This window comes from Thalassophryne amazonica, chromosome 17 (genome assembly GCF_902500255.1).
Source record: "Thalassophryne amazonica chromosome 17, fThaAma1.1, whole genome shotgun sequence".
Classification (NCBI taxonomy): Eukaryota; Metazoa; Chordata; class Actinopteri; order Batrachoidiformes; family Batrachoididae; genus Thalassophryne; species Thalassophryne amazonica.
This window is the reverse complement of record NC_047119.1, coordinates 19,650,928-19,674,813: the sequence shown is the minus strand read 5'-3', so window position 1 is coordinate 19,674,813 and position 23,886 is coordinate 19,650,928. Positions and strand designations below refer to the sequence as shown.

The following is a 23,886-nucleotide window of genomic DNA, read 5'->3' as shown; positions in this document are numbered from 1 at the left end:
AAATGGTTATCAACACGGAGGTGTTTTTCCTGTGCCGCCGCACCGCGTCGGCTGCGTCCTTTCATTAAAAAAATCTCCTTTAACAGTGGAATATCCGGATAAAATGCTGAAACCGACTTCTTCTGAAACTTCTCTGTTCTCTCACGACGTCCTGGATCAATAGAGCCTGAAATGTGGAGGTTTTCAGCTTGAACAGGCTGACGACGGCGGCTGAGAGCGCTGCACGACGTCTCGCACCGTGAAAAGTCCTTAAAGCGACAGAATCACCTCAAAATCTCTCATCAGCCGTTAAAATTTTCACTGAAAACCAGCTTAATTTTTCGAACCGTGTCCACTTCGATGTGTCTCACAGGTTTAGAAAAAATTTTGATCAAACAAAGCGCCAGTATCTCAGCAACTTCTCAGACAAAGGAATTCCGACGAGGGGCTGGACGACTCCTCCCACAAGGAGTGCTCACAGGCAAATGACGTCACCGACAGGCGTGGAAAAACTCACGCATGCGCACGAGGGTTCAAGCATGTCTGACGTAAAAACATATGAATGAAATCCATATAGTTTTTGGAAAAAATAAAAAGTACCGTTGCTTTATTGACAGACCTCGTATGTCCTTTGGGCACCCCAAACAGGATGCATGGGGGGGTGTTAGCTACCTGGGTAGCAATCAGCAAGCTTAAAACATATCCAGGTTTTGCAAAATTTAAATTTTTGACCTTGATGTGATGCCTGTGAGGCATTCTGATCCAATTTCAAATATGGCTGCCATGGCGGCCATATTGAAAATGCCACATAGAGCCATTGGTCAGCAGTTTTTAAAAGTTATTGAGCTGAAATTTAGTACAAGGATAGCTAGTAGGTAGCTCCAAAACATATCTGACAGGTTTTTACGTTTGTTTATTTATTTATTTTGATCTTGATATACTGTAATATTTGGAATTTGGCCATGCCCACTTTTCTAGCTGAAACTGTGATGTCGTGTATCATCCAGGTGAGCTATGCCCGTGGCATTATTTTCTATATATTCCAATTACGGGTCGGGGGGAGGGTGTCATTTGGTGAGAGACCGGGTACACCCTGTACAGTCACTCTATCACAGGGCCACATAACGACAGACAAACATTCACACAAATGGTTAATTTAGACCTGCATGTCTTTGGAAGAGAAGCACTCGGAGGGAACTCACACAAACATGGTAACTCCACACATAAAAGACCAGGTGGGAAGTGAACCTTCTCACTGGCAACAGTGCTAAAACCAAGTCACTGAGCTGCGCGTAGCTAACAACAAAGAAGAAAATAGACAATTGCTGGAAAACTCAGAAGTGTCAAGCTATTTTATGCAGACCTTTATGTATATCTGGACAATGTGTCACAAGAAATGTCAAGATATTTTTGGCTTTTGGGGCTTCAATTGCATCATTGTGTACACAATTTCACTTTCTCTTCAGTGGAACATTTTTGAGATTAGATTAGATAGAACTTTATTGATTCCTTGGGAAGACTCCCTTTGGGAAACTGATTTCAGTAGAATTATATAACAGCACACAGGGTAAGAAGCACACAAAGTATCAAAAGTAGAAGTAAAAAACAATTTGCAAAATGTCAATACAAATATAAATACCAGAAATACTGCTCGCTACTGGCTTACTGGCTACTACTGTTCCTCTCCTTGCCATCCTCTGTCTTCCTGTTACTCCTCCTCCCCCTGAGTGAGGAGTTGTATAGTCTGATGGCCTGAGGGACAAAGTAGTTTTTCAGTGTGTTGGTCCTGCACTTGGGAAGCAGTCTGTGGCTAAAGAGGCTCCTCTGGTTGCTTGTGATGGTGTGCAGAGGGTGACTGGCATCGTCCATGAGAAACTGATCTAAATTTCATCCCTAATGTGTTGGTGAAGGGCAGCATGGTTATCTAAATCAAGGCCAAATGTTTTGTAATCTGAAAATAAAAAAAGATTGAAAAAATAATTGTTGAAACTGAAAATTAAAGTTTTGTAATCTGAAAATAAAAAAAGATTGAAAAAATAAATTTTGAAACTGAAAATTCAATGTTTGTTGTTGAATTTTATAATCATTTGAAAAGTATTATCAAAATAAAAATAAGTGTAAGATATATTTTTCAGTTTAAATAACTTTTTGATTCAGCTCTGTAATTTTTTTTGATCAAATTTATTTTCATTCATATTTCTTTTTTTCACCTTCAGATCTTTTTTTCACTTTCAGATCTTGTTTTTTCAGTTTCAAACTTTTGGCCCCGTTCTGGCGTGGGGGAGGAGGGGGCGTGGCTTCGATTGAGAGGGGCGTAGAATTGTGAGTGACAGGAGAGCAATCAGTTCTCACATGATGTTGCTTTCAGGAAATGTGGGTACTTTGATAGATAATGACTTAACACTCTCTCTCCACTGTATTGTCTTGATACCTGTAAATAAAGTGATGCTAAAGATGTCTATTACAAGTAATTCTAGACCACTCTTGGTCATTTTTGATGTTTAAAAACTGGAAAATATGCAAGATTGTGAAGTTTAACACCAATACCTAAAAAACCGATGTGTCCCAAACCCACACAAGACCGTGAACGCAGCGCAGCATCGCCGCATGAAAATGAGGCAGGTCGCTGGTTTTACAGGCTGCAGCCGAGTGTTACGAGCTTTCTAAGTGATACACAGAGAGACCTGGCTCAGCAGATCTGAAGAAAGCTTTAATATGGACAGAACCAAACAGACCGCCGGTAAATCCAAATCCAAAGCCGCCCAGAAGAGCGCTCCGGCTACCGGCGGTGTGAAGAAGCCTCGCCGTTACAGAACACCGGCACTGTGGCACTCCGCTGCTACCAGAAATCCACCGAGCTGCTGATCCACAAGCTGCCCTTCCAACACCTGGTGAGAGAAATCGCTCAGGACTTCAAGACCGACCTCCGCTTTCAGAGCTCCGCTGTGATGCTCTGCAGGAGGCCGGCGAGGCTGACCTGGTCGCTGGAGCATCGGACTGTGGCCCAGAGCATGGGGGGCCCACAAAAAACTTGCATTAAATACATTTTTGTGTTGCATGTTATTAATGTCCATACAATTCATGTTGTAAAAAAATATAATTAGAATGAATGTATAAATGTTGCAAAAAAAAATTCTTCTCTAACAATAATATTGAAAGATCTCTGAGGGCCCTTCCCACCCCTGCACAGTTGTACAATGGTTTAGTCCAGGAGCACAGGCGACCCCCCCCCCCCCCCCCCCCCCCACACACACACACACATCCCAAACTGACAGAAAGAGGAGGTGTTTAGTAGTGTTGAAACAACTAGTCGATTTAATCGATTATTAAAATAGCTGTCAACTAATTTAGTCATCAGTTAGTTGTTAGATAACTTTGTTTTACTGCAAATGTTTCGTTTCTTCCATATAAATCAACTCAGAGCCGGCCGAAGGTATACGCCAACTATGCGGTTGCTTAGGGCCTCCACGCCACCAGGGGGCCCCGAGAGCACCGAGACGTTGTGATAAAAAAGTAAATATATACATGAAATTAAAATAATATTGAATAATTTAAACGAAATTGTATTACACCCGAAAAAAATAAATTCATTTTGACAAAATACCAGGTTAATTGATGCCTCCTGTTGGCTGCTGCCACCGTTGTGCAAATTTAGATGCTCCGCTTGGGTCAGGTGGTCGATGACTAATCTTGAGGAAAGAAGCGAGTGTAAATCATGTCTCAGAAAAGAAATTATCCCTCTGGAGCGGAGAAAAGAAAAAAGAAGTTGGAAGACGAGAAAAAACAACTAGACAAAGGTAGGTTTGCATGTACAATATTACAATTTTTGTTGTCATTATTTGCGAAATGCTCCGTTCGTTTAGTGTAAAGTAGGTGTCTTACAGTCAGAGGCGATTGCTCTAAGACTGCAAGGGAAGCTCAGCTTCCCCTAAAATGTCTTAAAATAAGTGATCAAATATATACTGTTGTGTGTACATGTCATTGACAAAATATGCGCTACAACGCGCTCAACTTTTGTTCAGAATCAGCTTCTTATCACTGGTAACGACGAGGCTTTCCTCTCACTCAAACCCGCAGCTTCACAGAGCTTTAAACAGTGTAGCGACACGAAGCATGCAGCGAAACGAGACGAATCATTGGATAAATCCTGGGCTTTGTCCCGCCCATCGGACGCTCAGCGTGTCTGGGGGTCTATGGGGCAGTGGGCTGGCCTCGGCTGGCCCGGACGCTCAGCTTCTGCATGATGATTGGATGATCTGTCTAAGGCTGAATCCCTTTTTGATTGACAGCGAAATGAGCGAATCAGCGATCTTTTGGTGTAAACATCCGTGGGAGCATTTTCATTCTGTTCTGAGCTGAACCGGAGACTTTCCTAATCCTCGTAGTGGCATTTTCTTTGTTAAAAATGACTACCGACAAATCGAGCTTCTATTTCTGGTGTTTTTGGTTTTTTTTTTGTAGCTGCTTGTGTTTGGAGACTGACTTCTATCGCTGTTTCTGTCCCTACCGAGCAGCGGGTGTTGCTGAGCTCCTCCACCGTCACAAAGCACTCACAGGCGGACACACTTCACACTAGCCTCGCGCCAGTCCCAGCTAGCGAGCTAGCAAGCTGCACATAATAGCAGACAATTTGAATGTTGTGGACCGGATTTTGGCGAAGCCATAGTCTTCCTTACGAAGAAAAACTCAGAGTTAAACAGCAGGGCAGATCAACTCCTCAGATTAATTTGGTGCAAAAGGTGGGGAAAAGTAGCTCAGCTCTCAATGGTTTGCAGGCCAAAGTTAAAGCAATAGCCCCCAGTGCAATGTTTGTGCATTGCTATGCACACACATTGCTGTTATGTTGTGGATTTCTATGTTCATTTTGGAGATTAGGTATTGTATTTAATTTTGATTACAACTTTATTTTTCTGTAAGATAATGTGAATGTCATTTGATTCTATTTTGTATTTGGATATTGAACATTTTGCACATCTGAAAGAAATTAAACTATTTAACGTGTTTACTATAAATGCAGTCTCCTGCCTGCTGATGTTACTTTCAAATAGTTAAATTAATGAGCCATACTTATACATCACTCTGTATGTAGAAGTTAATTAAAACATATTTATGAGTTTGCTACCCCTTTAAGGTTTAAAAACAAGAATGACACCTGTATGATGTAAGATAATTACAAATAATGCTAATGATTGTGGGTATGTTACACACATAACAGTGTAGCCTATGGAATAATGAGGCATCAGGTGCTGAGGTGATGGTAGGGGGCCCCCAAATGAAATTCTGCTTAAGGCCCCATAAAGGCTTGGGCCGGCCCTGAATCAACTGTTCTGCAGCGGCTTTGCTTTGAACCTTGAACCAATCGAAGCACTGCTTCGCAGATCGAAGCAGTGCTTCGATCCTTTGTTGGTTCAGTGTTTATCTCGCTTAATCTTAATTTTTCCCCACTAAAACCCCAAAGAGCATATGTCTGTGAGTAACATTTACCATTTTATGTTAATCTGACCTGTTATGGTCTTCTGAAACAGTTGATAGATGTATTTTATAACTTAAAAACGGGACCGATGCTAACGCGTTAGCATGTCTATGGCGTTTTCAATGTTAAAGTTAGCATTAAGCTGTTGCGGCTGTCAGCACATTTGTTTTCTGTATAATAATTCATGCCTCAGCGTTTGTTGTCATAAAAGAGTCAAATGTATTACAAATTGTAATATTTTATTAATTTATTTTTATTTATATATCAATAATAATAATAGAAACAACAACAATAATAGTAATAATAACTAATAATGCCACAGTACAGTTTTAGAGAACCGGACAAAAAGAATCTGATAAAACAAAACAGAAAAGATTAAACCAACTAACAATGAACATAAATAAATATAGAAATAACTGTTTCCTGTGAACACCTAGTGACTCTTAAACCTCCACTTCATCCCTGTTTTATTAAGTTTAATGACAATTTGTTTCGGTCAAACCACATCTAAGCTGTGTTTTTACACAAGAAAAAAAATAAAATGCAGTAAACTGCACATTTGTGTCTTTTTTCATGAAAATATCTTAATATAACATATTACACTTTCGTCAGGCCTTTAATATGCGAGGTCTGTTAGAAAAGTATCGGACCTTTTTATTTTTTGCAAAAACTATATGGATTTGAATCACATGTGATTGCATCAGCCAAGCTTGAACCTTTGTGCGCATGCGTGAGTTTTTTTTCACGCCTGTCGGTTGCGTCATTCGCCTGTGAGCACGCTTTGAGTGAGCACTGGTCCTCCCCCCTCGTTGGATTTTCATTGTGAGGAAAATGTCTGAACGGCTGGAGCAGCGCTGCATCAAATTTTTCCAGAAACTGTAAGAGACAGCCAGGTGGACACCATTCGGAAAATTCAGATGGCTTTCAGGGACGATCTTATGGGCATCACATAGATTAAGGAGTGGCACAGCCGGTTTAAAGACAGTGCACAATGGCGGAGGGCGCGCCGCGCTCCGAGCGGCGATCGACAGGCTGAAACGACCAGATCATTTCCAAACTGAATGCTGTGTTGATCCGGGACATCGTCTGACTACCAGAGAAATGGCAGAAAAGGTGGACATAGCACTTTCCCGGCACATTCCACTGTTAAAGGAGATTTTGTCATGAAAACAGGAGCAGAGGAATTCGCCACGGAGCCACTAATGGCGCGGAACAAAAGCACCTCCGTGTCCGTCTCACAGGACATGTGACATGCTCAGCTCTTCGACAATTTCTCGGATACTCACTCGACTGAAAAGCCATCCAAAGCCGTCTGAATCTTCTGAATGGTGGAAGAGCTGGGCATGTCCCGTGAGACTTCCAACACGGAGGTGCTTTTTGTTCTGCACCATTAGCGGCTCCGTCCTGACGCAAATTCCGCCGCATGTCTTTCATTACAAAATCTCCTGTAACAGTGTAATGTGCCGAAAAAGTGCTATGTCCACCTCTCTTGCCATTTCTCTGGTATTCAGACAACGTCCCGGATCAACACAGCCTTCACTTTGGAAATGATCTGGTCGTTTCAGCCTGTTGATGGCCGCTCGAAGCGCGGCGTGCCCTCAGCCGCTGTGGGCCGTCTTTAATCCGGTTGTAATGCTCCTTAATCTGTGATGCCCATAAGATTTTCACCGAAAGCCATCTGAATTTTCCAAATGGTTTCCACCTGGCTATCTCACACAGTTTCTGAAAAAATTTTGATGCAGCAAAGCGGCAGTCGCTCGGCCATTTTCCTGACAATGAAAATCCGATGAGGGGGCTGGACCACTCCTCCCACAAAGCGAGCTCACAGGCGAATGACGCAACCGACAGGTGTAAAAAACTCACGCATGCGCATGAAGGTTCAAGCTTGGCTGATGCAATCACACGTGATTCAAATCCATATGGTTTTTGCAAAAAATAAAAAGGTCAGTTACTTTTCTAACAGACCTCGTACTTTCGTAGACTCTTGCTGTAATATGTTGTCAGTGGTTGAGATAGTTGCTGTAGGCATCTAAACCTGATGGAAATCTCTTTGTGGTGTGTCGGTGATGTTTGTATGTACAAAATAAAACAAAACAGTACTCCATGTATGTTTTTGACGAGAATATAACATAACTTTGTTACAAGGTCAAACGTTAATGTTGTGTGACAAAGGCCTTTTAATAATAACTCACTTAAAGAAGTAATGGCAAAACTCACATATAAGTAAAAAAAACCAAAACGATTATTCAAAAAATAATCGACCGATGAACTGATTAGTAAAATAATTGTTAGTTGCAGCCCTAGTTGTTTAGGCTGAAATAAAATATGTCTTTCCTAAAAAAAAAATATCAAAGTCCGGATTTCAAAAAAGAAGAGAAAAAAGGACAGGGAAAGAAAACTAAATGAGGGAAAGCAGCTGCTAACCAAATTCTTTGAAAAGAGAGGTGAGCTTGAAAGCTATAGCTATATTGAGTTGGGGGGATTGGGGGACCAAATTGCAACATTTTCTAGAAAAATGGTGCAATTTGGTGCATTCCTGTGCATTTTAACAGATGGGAATGGTACAATTTGGTGCATTCTTGTGCATTTTAACAGACGGGAATGGTACAATTTGGTGCATTCCTGTGCATTTTAACAGATGGGAATGGTACAATTTGGTGCATTCCCGTCTGTTAAAATGCACAGGAATGCACCAAATTGTACCATTTTTCTAGAAAATGGTGCAATTTGGTTCCCCAGTCCCCCCAACTCAATATTGCTCCACCAACTTTAAAAAGGGTTCTGACTCCCAGGTGTGATCTAAGGTATACATGATTTAGACCTGGTTTGACTATGCATTAGAAATTTGGTGTTTGCGTTAATAAAAAAGAACATAACAGTGGGGAGGGTCTTCAATATGGCTAGTACCTAGGGCCCAGAATTTGGTGCTACGCCCCTGCCTGGTCGGCAGCTTGTGGATCAGCAGCTCGGTGGATTTCTGGTAGCGGTGGATCTCTCTCAGCGCCACGGTGCCAGGCCTGTAACGGCGAGGCTTCTTCACACCGCCGGTAGCCGGAGCGCTCTTCCAGGCGGCTTTGGATTTGGATTTATGGGCGGTCAACTTTGTTACATCGTCATTAAATTCACTATCCCGTACAACATACGGATCCACTGAACCAACTGCTACACATCAATCACAATAAACAGCTTTATCTGGAGGGTTTAAAGCCTCGTAATAAGCTTTCATTCTCTCTATTTTCTTTCACGCGCCAGCCGCGTAGTAAATAAACAATGGAGACGGGAGCAGAGTCATTATCTATCAAAGTACCCACGTTTCCTGAAAGCAACATCATGTGAGGACTGATTGCTCTCCTGTCACTCACAATTCCACACCCCTCTCAATCGAAGTCAGGTGAAAAAAGAAATATGAATGAAAAAAATTATTTGATCAAAAAAAAAAAAATTACAGCGCTGAATCTAAAATTTATTTAAACTGAAAAATATATATCTTACACTTATTTTTATTTTGATAATACTTTTTAAATGATTATAAAATTCAAGAACAAACATTGAATTTTCAGTTTTAAATTTTATTTTTTCAGTCTTTTTTATTTTCAGATTACAAAACTTTAATTTTCAGTTTCAGAATTTATTTTTTCAATCGTTTTTATTTTCAGATTACAAAACTTTTGGCCTTGATTTAACTCCATACATGGTGGTTTTGTTGTCAGCACTGTTGCCTCACAGTGAGAAGGTTCTGGGTTTGCCTATACCAGTGATGACTGGGACAGACTCCAGCCACCCATCTGTGACCTTTAACTGGACTAAGTGGGTTTAGAAGATGGATGGATTGATGTGTCGGTGAAGGCATTAGTACTCCGAGTGTAAAAACATTGAACCAGCTGAAATTCACACAAGGTTATGGGATGGTATATGTTGCAGGGTTTTTCTATAGAACTGCAGCAAAATGTTCCTTGTGAGCTGACGCTTTACATCATATCCTCAAGCAAAGGTTTTGTGTAAAGGTCACCTGTGACTTGTGGTGCATTAGATGGTTCTGCGTTGAAGTTATGCCACATTAGTAATATATTGCTGCATCAGCAAATGAACTGGAACACCATACTAGCTCCAGAAAGGAAGTTGTAGGTTGCCATTGTGCCCTGATCATCTCCGATTGTTTATGGAAAGAAGAGGACCTGAAGACATGCTCCATGTGGTCTGTTAATACTTTAAAGTTTGCAAATGTGTCATTGGATTCCCTGCACTTTTCACTGAAGTGCTAAACATTACCTCCACGCCCTGCTGCTGGTTTGATTAGCTCTGTGGCCCTTCAGTTGGGTGTGCTGTTTAAACCGGTTATACAAGTTCAGAGTCAGAAAACAAGCTCATGGGTTTTCTGTCACAGAATTGTATAACACAAGTTTGGTGAGAGCAAAGTGCAAAATAGAAATAAGTGGGAAAACACAAAGTGTTAAAGCATCTATGGACCTTCACATCTGGAGTTAGGAAGTCACAAAATCAAACAAAACAGGCTATTTCTGCATTTTCAGGACTTTTGACTGACTCAATCGAATCACATCAGTATGCACAGGCCTCAACTCAATTATCTGCTCTGTGGAACATTTTTATGAAATGTATTTAAATGTTGCACCCCCATGTGTTGGTGGTTGGATTAGCATTCAGAAACATTAAAATAGCTTAAAATAAGACGAGGTTAGAGATCAGTGTGCTACAGTTTTCATCTCGTAGGATTTCAGCAACACGAGTACCGTATATCCTTCCACCTGTCCTGACCCTTGACCTGTGGTGTTCACAGTTCAGCTAATTAGCAACGCTAACTTTGTTTGTGAATTAGCTTTTCAGCTACATTTGGAAATCACGATTAGCTCTCCTAAATTTAGTTCCTGTAACTTTGTTAATTACTAACTTTTCTGTGAATAAATTTTAACGGTTTAAAGTGTTTATAAAAGCCTACTTTTTTGATCCTGCTGGACACATTCCAAAAAGCACAACTGATAGATAATCCAGTCAGCAAAGTATTGGGTTGGTTATTGAAGGTGACCAAGCATCACCTTTAATGAGATAGAGGCGTAGGAGGTTGGAAACACATTAATTAGGCTTTTTGAAATTATTTTCCAAATCTATGTGTATTTATTATTTAACACTTTCTGTAATGTGAATTAACTGTATGCTGAATGGAATCTACTGTTTCATTTCACTATTTACATACATCTTGATCATCATCATCTGATCTTGGCATCTTTAACCTTTTTGGGAATCTCCATGTTTAAACAACAACACATTAAAATTTCTGCTCTTTATGCCTGTTTTTTTTTTTTTTTTTAATTAGATTTTTTTTATTTATTTTTCAAAACTCAGTTCATAAACATTAGTGGTTCATGGTGGTTTCAACTAAATGCTTGTCAGTTTTGTCTTTGACATATTTACAGTTTAGGTTAGCTGTGCTTGAGCTGAGGTTTAACGATACAACACAGAATGTGTATGGATACATTAGCTTGGGGCCATCAAACATTTAGTTGAGACTGTCAACATTATAAATTCCCCACAGGGTGTTTCAGGAACCGGCCATTGTGACTTTAACATATAAAACCTGCTCCTGAGGATCCGATGTGAGAAAGCTGTTTGGTTTTTGTACCTGCTATCATGTTTAACATGTTAACACCTCTTCACGGCCGCTGTGCAGGCTTGATGGGACAGTCGAGCAGTTGGCCGGGTGTGGCTAAATTCCATCTGCAAAGTGGTGAGTCATGGAAATTAATTTATAAGAACTACTGTACTGTGCAAATAAAACAGCAGGCAAAGGTGCTGCAAAAATGTAAAGCTTATAAATATACACTCAACAAAAATATAAACGCAACACTTTTGGTTTTGCTCCCATTTTGTATGAGATGAACTCAAAGATCTAAAACTTTTTCCACATACACAATATCACCATTTCCCTCAAATATTGTTCACAAACCAGTCTAAATCTGTGATAGTGAGCACTTCTCCTTTGCTGAGATAATCCATCCCACCTCACAGGTGTATCATACCAAGATGCTGATTAGACACCATGATTAGGGCACAGGTGTGCCTTAGACTGCCCACAATAAAAGGCCACTCTGAAAGGTGCAGTTTTATCACACAGCACAATGCCACAGATGTCGCAAGATTTGAGGGAGCGTGCAATTGGCATGCTGACAGCAGGAATGTCAACCAGAGCTGTTGCTCGTGTATTGAATGTTCATGTCTCTACCATAAGCCGTCTCCAAAGTTGTTTCAGAGAATTTGGCAGTACATCCAACCAGCCTCACAACCTCAGACCACATGTAACCACACCAGCCCAGGACCTCCACATCCAGCATGTTCACCTCCAAGATCGTCTGAGACCAGCCACTCGGACAGCTGCTGGAACAATCGGTTTGCATAACCAAAGAATTTCTGCACAAACTGTCAGAAACCGTCTCAGGGAAGCTCATCTGCATGCTCGTCGTCCTCATCGGGGTCTCAACCTGACTCCCGTTCGTCGTCGTAACCGACTTGAGTGGGCAAATGCTCACATTCACTGGCGTTTGGCACGTTGGAGAGGTGTTCTCTTCACGGATGATGCGAAGGAGATGTGTTGCACTGCATGAGGCAAATGGTGGTCACACCTGATACTGACTGGTATCCCCCCCCAATAAAACAAAACTGCACCTTTCAGAGTGGCCTTTTATTGTGGGCAGTCTAAGGCACACCTGTGCACTAATCATGGTGTCTAATCAGCATCTTGGTATGATACACCTGTGAGGTGGGATGGATTATCTCAGCAAAGGAGAAGTGCTCACTATCACAGATTTCGACTGGTTTGTGAACAATATTTGAGGGAAATGGTGATATTGTGTATGTGGAAAAAGTTTTAGATCTTTGAGTTCATCTCATACAAAATGGGAGCAAAACCAAAAGTGTTGCGTTTATATTTTTGTTGAGTATATTTATGAGCGTTAAGCATCATTAAAAATGAATAAACATATTGAGTGACTACACCCTTTACATTTAAAGTGTTAAGAGTTATTTTAGGTGAATTACCAACTCTACCATGTTTGCCATGGTAGATTTTGTCAGCAACAATATCCTAATAGTTTGGAAAAAATATGTAGTTTTAAAGGAACTTAGCACTAGTGATGGGTTAGCCCACAAACATATGGGTGATTCTTTAACTACGGGCACTATTGGCCTTGTAAATGTAATTTCCACCACACCATTGCCTTACAATATAAAGCGCCTTGGGGCAACTGTTTGTTGTGATTTGGCGCTATATACATGTGCTCTGATGTCACTGTTTATCTCCATAGAAACTGCCCAAACAATCTTTCATACAAACTGTTTAAAGGGACATTACAGTGTTGTGGTGGAAATTATGGCAATAGTGTGGGACAACTACATTTTGTTTAAAAAAATCACAACAGTTGTATGACATTGAATACCCCAATTATGTTTTGATTATTTTACTGATATTTTATTCAGAGATATTTTAAAACATTAGAAAAAACGTTTCTTTACCATTCATTTTTATCATTGAAGATCAAAAGTCTGGGTGTGGGGCAAGCACAAAACGGCAATATTTGCATATAATGATGCTGAAAAAAGGTGAAAAAGCCATCATAGACTACTAGAACAAAGTTCTTAACACACTTTCATTGTAAAGATAACTATAAAAGTGTGAAATTTCCCCTTTTTTCTGTTTTTCATACAATATGATCAAAGGACACATAATAAGTGCCTGTAGAAGTGCCCTAAGAATCACCCATATATGTCTTATAATGGTCACATAGAAGATATTGTAACAAAACACCAAGAATTTATGACTAAATATAACATCCAAATTATTACCGATATGAAACAATTACCATCCTTCTACTGGCTTCCAAAAATGCACACAAATCAAATAGGTAGTAGATTTATAGCAGCATCTACTGCATGTACAACTAAACCATTATCCCAACTGCTAACCTCTAGCCTTAAATTAGTTATAAAACATTTCAAACAATACTGCGAAAGTATAGTTCAGAACACTGGAGTTAACTGTTTTTGGATTATCGATAATGCCACAGAGGTTTTAAATAAACTAAAAAGTTAAACAAAGTTTAGATTTTTCTACCCTGTATATGAACATCCGACATGACCAAGTTATATACAGTATCAGCGAACTAGTCAGGGAAGCTTTTAAGATTAGAATACATACATAAATACATCATTATTAGAAATGATGGCACTACATACTGGTCTAACACAACTTCGACACGTGATCGTAATGTAACTGAAGAAAACATAACATATAGAATTCCTTGTAGACAATATCTATAAAGAGGTTGGCAACAGAATTTTCAAACAAAGAGTAGGGATACCTATGGGAACAGATTGTACTCCACTTTTAGCTAACCTTTTCCTTTTTTATTATGAATATAAATTTATGAAAGATAAACTTAAAACTAATAGTCAGTCAGCAAAATCCTTTAGTAATACCTTCCATTACATTGATGACCTACTTACTTTAAATAACTAATAAAGATTTTTTAATAGATATCAAGAGATAATATCTACGTTTGGAGTTTCCATTAGAAAGCATGTAGAAGATGGAATTTGTCCGCCTACAGTAGCTATCCATAACCTAACCAGTAGGATAAACTTTAGATAGAAACCTAAAACATATTATATCTTAGCTTCTGTTTTATAGTAACATAGCTACAATTACAGCTTAACCTACTAGCTATTAATTATCTAATAACCTGCCTAGGCCTCATTCACCATATATATATATATATATATATATATATATATATATATATATATATATATATATATATATATATATATATATATATATGCCAGTTAAACATCATTTTATCACTCTTCATTTTTAGGGTTTGTTTTCCTTTTATTTTCTTACGATGAGTTTGCTACCTAAATAGTAATAGGCTTACCACTGTCAACGTTAACTTACCTGGAATTTCTCCCTCTCCGTCGAGCTAGTTAAAGGCCAACCTGGCCTACATGTCGCTGCAGCGCGAGCCCCGAGCTCTCAGCCAGGAGCGGTTCCACCTCAGTATCCTTTCAATAAGGTACTTGTATCTTGTCTCCATATACATTTCAGCACGCTTTATGGTTGTGAATACATACAAATGTCCTTTTTCTTGTTCTTTTTTTAATATTATAATATTAGTGATAAAAATTTAGGAGTGGGGTACAATTAGTTAAACCTAATAGCTAATGTTAGGTTATCGAGCTGGCTGCAGTAGCATTTGTCATAGCTAACAATATAGTCGGTTCTGTTCTGTTTGGGAAGATAACATTAATACACATTTTTGTTTACATTTGTTAATACCGTTATTGTAGGGTTAACCCCTTAACGCCCGAATTTATATAGCTGTATGTAAAAAAATGTTTTGTGTGTGTTTTTGCCTTTAAGTAGATGGTAAATAATGTTGAGATTATTAATTTCACTTTTGCACAAAAACTAGATAGTAATATTGGGTATTCTGGTAATGACTTTATGTTATAATGTTATAATAATAATAATGGTATGTTGCAAATTTGCGACAACAGGCATACAGGTCAATTTGGTAAGTTGCATATTTGAGTCAGCGATTGTTGCATATATGCGACGATGGCGTTAAGGGGTTAAACGATGCCATGGTACTTTATACGCTAGTTACCAGCTTTGTTTTACCTTGTTGGCTAGCAAGGTACGGTTGGCTAATTAATGGCTAAATTAATGGTAGCTCATGTAGCTATAGTTAGCTTTCTTTTGTGATTTTCACTTTTATTTTGCATGGTGTAGATTTTTAATGGTTCTTCAGTTTATGGGTTCTTTAATCGATATCAACAGATAGTATCTAAGTTTGGGGTTTCCATTAGAAAGCATGTAGAGTATGGATTTTGTCTTCCTATAGTAAGTTAGCAGGGTGAACTTTAGATAGATACCTAAACATATTATATCATAGCTTCTGTTTCTGTAATAAAATAACCATATATATAGCTTAGCCTACTAGCTATAATTTAGTTTTACAATAAGTCTCTATACTAGGTTAACATGTACTACAATCTTCTCTTGTATGAATATTTAGATTTTAGAAGCTAACTCATATTATGTAGTAACTATATTTCTTGTATATGTTGTTTACTACCCTCATTGTGTAAATATCACTTATATACATGCTGTCCATTTTCTTGAGCCACTTAAGTGGGTAGGGAGAGTTCCCATTGGATAAAAAACCTTTTCAACCTGTACCATCCCTGGTTCTCAAAACCAGGCACCTGAATGGCTTTCCAAAAAACATCATGTATTCACTGTCATTGTGGACTGTTGCACTGGGCTGTAAATTTACAGCATAGTAATTTTTAATCTTAATCTGACATGGTATGTTACAGTGCGCTTTAAACATATTGGGCCCCATGGTATTTTAATTTGTTTATGCCATTTCTTTTGAAGAAAAGCCATCTCCATGCCACTTCGTCATGAAGCTGTATAACTGGTGATACAAAATGCAAAACATGCACTATGCACAACTGCTCCAGTCGCAGGCAGAGAAGCCTGTAATGTCTTCTGGGGTGTTTGCAGGTGTTATACCAGTGTTCCATTACTTATGCAACCCATCATCTTGGCTTTTATATTTTAATTATTTTATATCAAGTTGTAGAGATTTCCTTTGAACTTGTTTATAGAACATAATTTTAGAAATTTTTATATTGAGAAGCCTGATTTACTTTTTGTATTTGAAATGGCACGATCAAATTTAATATGTGAAATACCAAGGGGGCCCAATACTTTTGGAGGGCACTGCAAGTTTAAAACTTTCACTAAACACAGAAACACTTCTGACGGCTGAGTCCCGGAACTAACAGAAAGCCGGAATCTTTGTCTTGAGTCCAGGACACCCGCAAACCCAGATACTGATTCTTTGTTCAACTTCTCAAGTACTGCAGTCACAGTATCAATTGATTCCCCAAAGAGCATAGCGTTGTATGCAAAGTCAAGGTCATTAAAACATTCTTGTCAACAAACGTACAGATTTTGCTCTTTTTCACAACCCCATAAATTATTATCAGTGTAGTAGCAAGAACACCCCTGAGGAACACATTTTTACTGTTTTTACAGTTTCTGTTCTTGCGCTGTACAGCACTCATGGTACCTGTGTGACGGTTGGCTATGATGTTCAACAACTTCTTGGAGATCTTACAAATTCTCAGGATGTCTCAGACAGCACAATGAAGAACTACCATCGACAACCATGCCATGGCTGTTTGAAAAACATCATGTATTTACTGTCTTACTGTCTTTGTGGACTGTTGCACTGGGCTATAAATTTACAGCATAGTAATTTTTAATCTTAATCTGACATGGTGTTACTTTTATTTATATATATATATATATTGCATCCATAAAGTATTCACAGCACTTCACTTTTTCCTCATTATGTTACAGCCTTATTCCAAAATGGAGTAAATTAATTTTTCCATGCAAAATTCTTCTCACAATTCTCTATAATGACAACATGAAATTTTTTTTTAATTACTGCAAATTTATTAAAATATAAGTATTCACACCCTTTGCTCAATAATTTGTTGATGCACATTCGGCAGCAATCACAATATGATGCCACAAGTTTGGTGCACCTATCTTTGGGCAGTTTTGCCCATTCCTCTTTGCAGCACCTCTCAAGCTCCATCAGGTTGGATGGAGAGCATTGGTTCACAGCCATTTTCAGATCTCTCCAGAGATGTTCAGTCAGATTCAGGTCTGGGCTCTGGCTGGGCCACTCAAGGACATTCACAGAGTTGTCCTGAATCCTGGCAAATCACAGGAGTGCTGTGTTTGGCCAGGAAAGCCTGAATCAACTGAGCAAAATGGGCGGGTGCATTGTCATCAAGATCCGGTCATATGCGGTGTCCAGCATTATGAAGGTGCCGTAGGACCTCCTGATAATACTTTTCATTCATATTTTGGCCTTTCTGGTGCATAATCATGAAGCACCACCACACGGGAGTCTCAGAAAACAGCCATCATGACTTTGACATTGCTGCACATCTGCCATGCTTTCTTTGGCCATTATTATGCTTATTATTGTATGGCCTTGCCTTACAATATAAAGCGCCTTGGGGCAACTGTTTGTTGTGATTTGGCGCTATATAAATAAAATTGATTTGATTTGATTTTGATTTGGCCTCTATGATGTTGGATTTCCATTGCGATGACTGACTGAGATTTGGTTTCTAGGTTGTACCTGTAATCCCATGTCTCATCACCAGTGATGATGGTGTTCAGGAAGTCAGGGTCACTGTTTGCATATTCCAACATGTTCTGTGAGACTTCTAGATGTAGTTGCTTCTACTCCACCAATCAGCAGGCTCAGCAAGAATTTCACTGATGCTCTGCATGCCCAAATCCTCTGCCAAAGTTTAATGTACCAAACCTGTACGTATCCACACCTCATCTGCAAGTTCTTGGATGGTGACATGACGGTCATCCACGACCAAAGTCAGTACTTGGTCATTTTGGCTTGTGGGTGGCCTACCGGAACGTGTGTCGCTCTCTATTGAGGTGCACCCATTTTTGAAGTGGTTATACCACTCTTTTATTTCAATCAATCAATCAACTTTTTTCTTATATAGCGCCAAATCACAACAAACAGTTGCCCCAAGGCGCTCCATATTGTAAGGCAAGGCCATACAATAATTATGAAAAACCCCAACGGTCAAAACGACCCCCTATGAGCAAGCACTTGGCCACAGTGGGAAGGAAAAACTCCCTTTTAACAGGAAGAAACCTCCAGCAGAACCAGGCTCAGGGAGGGGCAGTCTTCTGCTGAGACTGGTTGGGGCTGAGGGAAAGAACCAGGAAAAAGACATGCCGTGAAGGGGGGCAGAGATCGATCACTAATGATTAAATGCAGAGTGATGCATACGGAGCAAAAAGAGAAAGAAACAGTGCATCATGGGAACCCCCCCACAGTCTACGTCTAAAGCAGCATAACCAAGGGATGGTCCAGGGTCACCCGATCCAGCCCTAACTATAAGCCTTAGCGAAAAGGAAAGTTTTAAGCCTAATCTTAAAAGTAGAGAGGGTATCTGTCTCCCTGATCTGAATTGGGAGCTGGTTCCACAGGAGAGGAGCCTGAAAGCTGAAGGCTCTGCCTCCCATTCTACTCTTACAAACCCTAGGAACTACAAGTAAGCCCGCAGTCTGAGAGCGAAGCGCTCTAATGGGGTAATATGGTACTACGAGGTCCCTAAGATAAGATGGGACCTGATTATTCAAAACCTTATAAGTAAGAAGAAGAATTTTAAATTCTATTCTAGAATTAACAGGAAGCCAATGAAGAGAGGCCAACACGGGTGAGATATGCTCTCTCCTGCTAGTCCCCGTCAGTACTCTAACTGCAGCATTCTGAACCAACTGAAGGCTTTTTAGGGAACTTTTAGGACAACCTGATAATAATGAATTACAATAGTCCAGCCTAGAGGAAATAAGTGCATGAATTAGTTTTTCAGCATCACTCTGAGACAAGACCTTTCTGATTTTAGAGATATTGCGTAAATGCAAAAAGGCAGTCCTACATATTTGTTTAATATGCGCTTTGAATGACATATCCTGATCAAAAATGACTCCAAGATTTCTCACAGTATTACTAGAGATCAGGGAAATGCCATCCAGAGTAACGATCTGGTTAGACACCATGCTTCTAAGATTTGTGGGGCCAAGTACAATAACTTCAGTTTTATCTGAGTTTAAAAGCAGGAAATTAGAGGTCATCCATGTCTTTATGTCTGTAAGACAATCCTGCAGTTTAGCTAATTGGTGTGTATCCTCTGGCTTCATGGATAGATAAAGCTGGGTATCATCTGCGTAACAATGAAAATTTAAGCAATACCGTCTAATAATACTGCCTAAGGGAAGCATGTATAAAGTGAATAAAATTGGTCCTAGCACAGAACCTTGTGGAACTCCATAATTAACTTTTGTCTGTGAAGAAGATTCCCCATTTACATGAACAAACTGTAATCTATTAGACAAATATGATTCAAACCACCGCAGCGCAGTGCCTTTAATACCTATGACATGCTCTAATCTCTGTAATAAAATTTTATGGTCAACAGTATCAAAAGCAGCACTGAGGTCCAACAGAACAAGCACAGAGATAAGTCCACTGTCCGAAGCCATAAGAAGATCATTTGTAACCTTCACTAATGCTGTTTCTGTACTATGATGAATTCTAAAACCTGACTGAAACTCTTCAAATAGACCATTCCTCTGCAGGTGATCAGTTAGCTGTTTTAGAACTACCCTCTCAAGAATCTTTGAGAGAAAAGGAAGGTTGGAGATTGGCCTATAATTAGCTAAGATAGCTGGGTCAAGTGATGGCTTTTTAAGTAATGGTTTAATTACTGCCACCTTAAAGGCCTGTGGTACATAACCAACTAACAAAGATAGATTGATCATATTTAAGATTGAAGCATTAAATAATGGTAGGACTTCCTTGAGCAGCCTGGCAGGAATGGGGTCTAATAAGCATGTTGATGGTTTGGATGAAGTAACTAATGAAAATAACTCAGACAGAACAATCGGAGAGAAAGAGTCTAACCAAATACCGGCATCACTGAAAGCAGCCAAAGATAACGATACATCTTTGGGATGGTTATGAGTAATTTTTTCTCTAATAGTCAAAATTTTGTTAGCAAAGAAAGTCATGAAGTCATTACTAGTTAAAGTTAATGGAATACTCAGCTCAATAGAGCTCTGACTCTTTGTCAGCCTGGCTACAGTGCTGAAAAGAAACCTGGGGTTGTTCTTATTTTCTTCAATTAGTGATGAGTAGAAAGATGTCCTAGCTTTACGGAGGGCTTTTTTATAGAGCAACAAACTCTTTTTCCAGGCTAAGTGAAGATCTTCTAAATTAGTGAGACACCATTTAATCTCCAACTTACGGGTTATCTGCTTTAAGCTACGAGTTTGTGAGTTATACCACGGAGTCAGACACTTCTGATTTAAAGCTCTCTTTTTTAGAGGAGCTACAGCATCCAGAGTTGTCTTCAATGAGGATGTAAAACTATTGACGAGATACTCTAACTCCCTTACAGAGTTTAGGTAGCTACTCTGCTCTGTGTTGGTATATGACATTAGAGAACATAAAGAAGGAATCATATCCTTAAACCTAGTTACAGCGCTTTCTGAAAGACTTCTAGTGTAATGAAACTTATTCCCCACTGCAGGGTAGTCCATCAGGGTAAATGTAAATGATATTAAAAAATGATCAGACAGAAGGGAGTTTTCAGGGAATACTGTTAAGTTTTCTATTTCCATACCATAAGTCAGAACAAGATCTAAAATATGATTAAAGTGGTGGGTGGACTCATTTACTTTTTGAGCAAAGCCGATAGAGTCTAATAATAGATTAAATGCAGTGTTGAGGCTGTCATTCTCAGTATCTGTGTGGATGTTAAAATCGCCCACTATAATGATCTTATCTGAGCTAAGCACTAAGTCAGACAAAAGGTCTGAAAATTCACAGAGAAACTCACAGTAACGACCAGGTGGACGATAGATAATAACAAATAAAACTGGTTTTTGGGACTTCCAGTTTGGATGGACAAGACTAAGAGACAAGCTTTCAAATGAATTAAAGCTCTGTCTAGGTTTTTGATTAATTAATAAGCTGGAATGGAAGATTGCTGCTAATCCTCCGCCCCGGCCCGTGCTACAAGCATTCTGACAGTTAGTGTGACTCGGGGGTGTTGACTCATTTAAACTAACATATTCATCCTGCTGTAACCAGGTTTCTGTTAGGCAGAATAAATCAATACGTTGATCAATTATTATATCATTTACCAACAGGGACTTAGAAGAGAGAGACCTAATGTTTAATAGACCACATTTAACTGTTTTAGTCTGTGGTGCAATTGAAGGTGCTATATTATTTTTTCTTTTTGAATTTTTATGCTTAAATAGATTTTTGCTGGTTATTGGTGGTCTGGGAGCAGCCACTGTCTCTACGGGGATGGGGTAATGAGGGGATGGCAGGGGGAGAGAAGCTGCAGAGTGGTGTATAAGACCACAGCTCTGCCTCCTGGTCCCAACGCTGGACAGTCACAGTTTGGAGGATCCAAGAAAATTGGCCAGATTTCTAGAAATGAGAGCTGCTCCATCTAAAGTGGGATGGATGCCGTCTCTCCTAACAAGACCAGGTTTTCCCCAGAAGCTTTGCCAATTATCAATGAAGCCCACCTCATTTTTTGGACACCACTCAGACAGCCAGCAATTCAAGGAGAACATGCGGCTAAACATGTCACTCCCGGTCTGATTGGGGAGTGGCCCAGAGAAAACAACAGAGTCCAACATTGTTTTTGCAAAGTTACACACCGATTTAATGTTAATTTTAGTGACCTCCGATTGGCGCAACCGAGTGTCATTACTGCCAACGTGAATTACAATCTTACCAAATTTACGCTTAGCCTTAGCCAGCAATTTCAAATGTCCTTCGATGTCGCCTGCTCTGGCCCCCGGAAGACAATTGACAATGGTTGCTGGTGTCGCTAACTTCACATTTCTCAAAACAGAGTCGCCAATAACCAGAGTTTCATCCTCGGCGAGTGTATCGTCGAGTGGGGAAAAACGGTTAGAGATGCGAACGGGTTGACGGTGTACACGGGGCTTCTGTTTAGGGCTACGCTTCCTCCTCACAGTCACCCAGTCAGCCTGCTTTCCCGACTGCACGGGATCTGCCAGGGGGGAACTAACGGCGGCTAAGCTACCTTGGTCCGCACCGACTACAGGGGCCTGGCTAGCTGTAGAATTTTCCACGGTGCGGAGCCGAGTCTCCAATTCGCCCAGCCTGGCCTCCAAAGCTACGAATAAGCTGCACTTATTACAAGTACCGTTACTGCTAAAGGAGGCCGAGGAATAACTAAACATTTCACACCCAGAGCAGAAAAGTACGGCTAAGAGCTAGTAGCTACGCAACCTAGCGGATTCCTAAAAAGACACAAAGTGAATAATGTGTAAATAATTTAGAGGTGATTCAGCAGAAGGAGTGCCCCAATCAAGGCACCAAACAGGCCATGAAGCAGCACAGGAAACGCACGACAACAGCGAACGCACGACAACGGTGCTAAAATAAAATAAAAAAAATAAAAATAAAAAAATAAAAACAAAAGCGTTAGCAAGCTAGTTAGCTTGCCAACGCTGATGAAAGTTAGCTGATAAAAGTGCTCCGTCGCGATGTTTCGACCGTTAGAGGTCTTCCTTAGGCGTTGGAGCACAGTAAAAAAGTAAAAAAAGTAAAAAGGTAAAAAAGTAAAAAAGTCTTGAAAAAGACTGTTAGTTCAAGTCCAAAGCAGCAGGTAGCAGTCTCTGTGTAAACAGTCCCAACAGAGAGCCAAAATTCTGATGCAATCTCACTCGCTGTAGATCCTCCTCGGAATGATATCGACACTTTGCATCTATTTGCGCAATGCCATGGCATCATGGCCAATAGCCTGCTGAATCTTGTGAATGGTTTTCACTTGGGTATCGCCAAGCTTTTGGCAAAATTTGATGCAATATTTTTACTCAAATCATTCCATCATGTTATTGCAAAAGAGACTCCGATGGCTGCTCAATACACATGTTCATTCTAAGGCTGACTGCTTGCAACTGGTGTGCTCTGTGGATGAGAAAACATTCATGCATGTGAAAGAAGGTTCCCTACACCTCCCAGCCAAACGATAACTACCATGCTTTATTTGTTTCCATGGGATACAATAATATCTGATACTTTTTGAATGCACCTCATATCTCATAGATTTTGAGTTGGTTTCATATGAACTTGAGCTTGGGACTCTGGCGAGGGCGGTCACATCTCCTCTTCTCTCCTCTATCTATGCGCCAACCTTCAAAGGCCCCACTTCACCGAACTGTGAATTCTTCAAACTATAATTGGATTTAACCATTGAATTGATGAGCTGGTCTCTGAATGCTACTGACACCATTGTTTCAACAAGGAAATCAGGGCTGGCAGACCCTGTGCGCCCAGATGGAACCTACTCTGCCGGCTATGTTCTCGATGCCTGGTGAGAGGTGGCGCGTTGCGTGCTTGGTACCACTCTCTGTGGAAGACATTGAAGACTTATTTATATTTGGTTTTATAGTGAGAGAGCTGGTGCTTATTGGTTTATGTGCTGCCCTGACCTACCAGGGAATTGGCAAGACAGCTGCTACCGTAACCACGACCCCTCACCAGTCCGTCAAGATTAATGAGTTAATTGGGCAAAGTGGTACAGTCTCAGACTGCATTAGCCCTTGAACTCAGACGTAAGTTGGAAAATATCTCAGAGCAAATGTATGCCTTGCAAAGGAAGATGTCGGAGACCAGGGAATACTCATACATTGGATTTGGGTGGGTCAGAGGAGCTGTAAATGGTGTTTCTCTGCTTAATCCTAA

General features: G+C 40.0%; 1 protein-coding gene across 1 annotated transcript in view; it reads left to right on the top strand.

The window, feature by feature from the left end:
- The first annotated feature begins 11,066 nt into the window (after positions 1–11,066).
- LOC117529998 (alanine--glyoxylate aminotransferase 2, mitochondrial-like) overlaps positions 11,067–23,886 on the top strand; it is a 30,507-nt gene continuing 17,687 nt past the window's right edge. The window contains exon 1 of the mRNA XM_034192924.1: positions 11,067–11,192. The gene's annotated coding sequence lies outside the window, so the exon portion shown is untranslated. The remainder of the gene's footprint in view (positions 11,193–23,886) is intronic.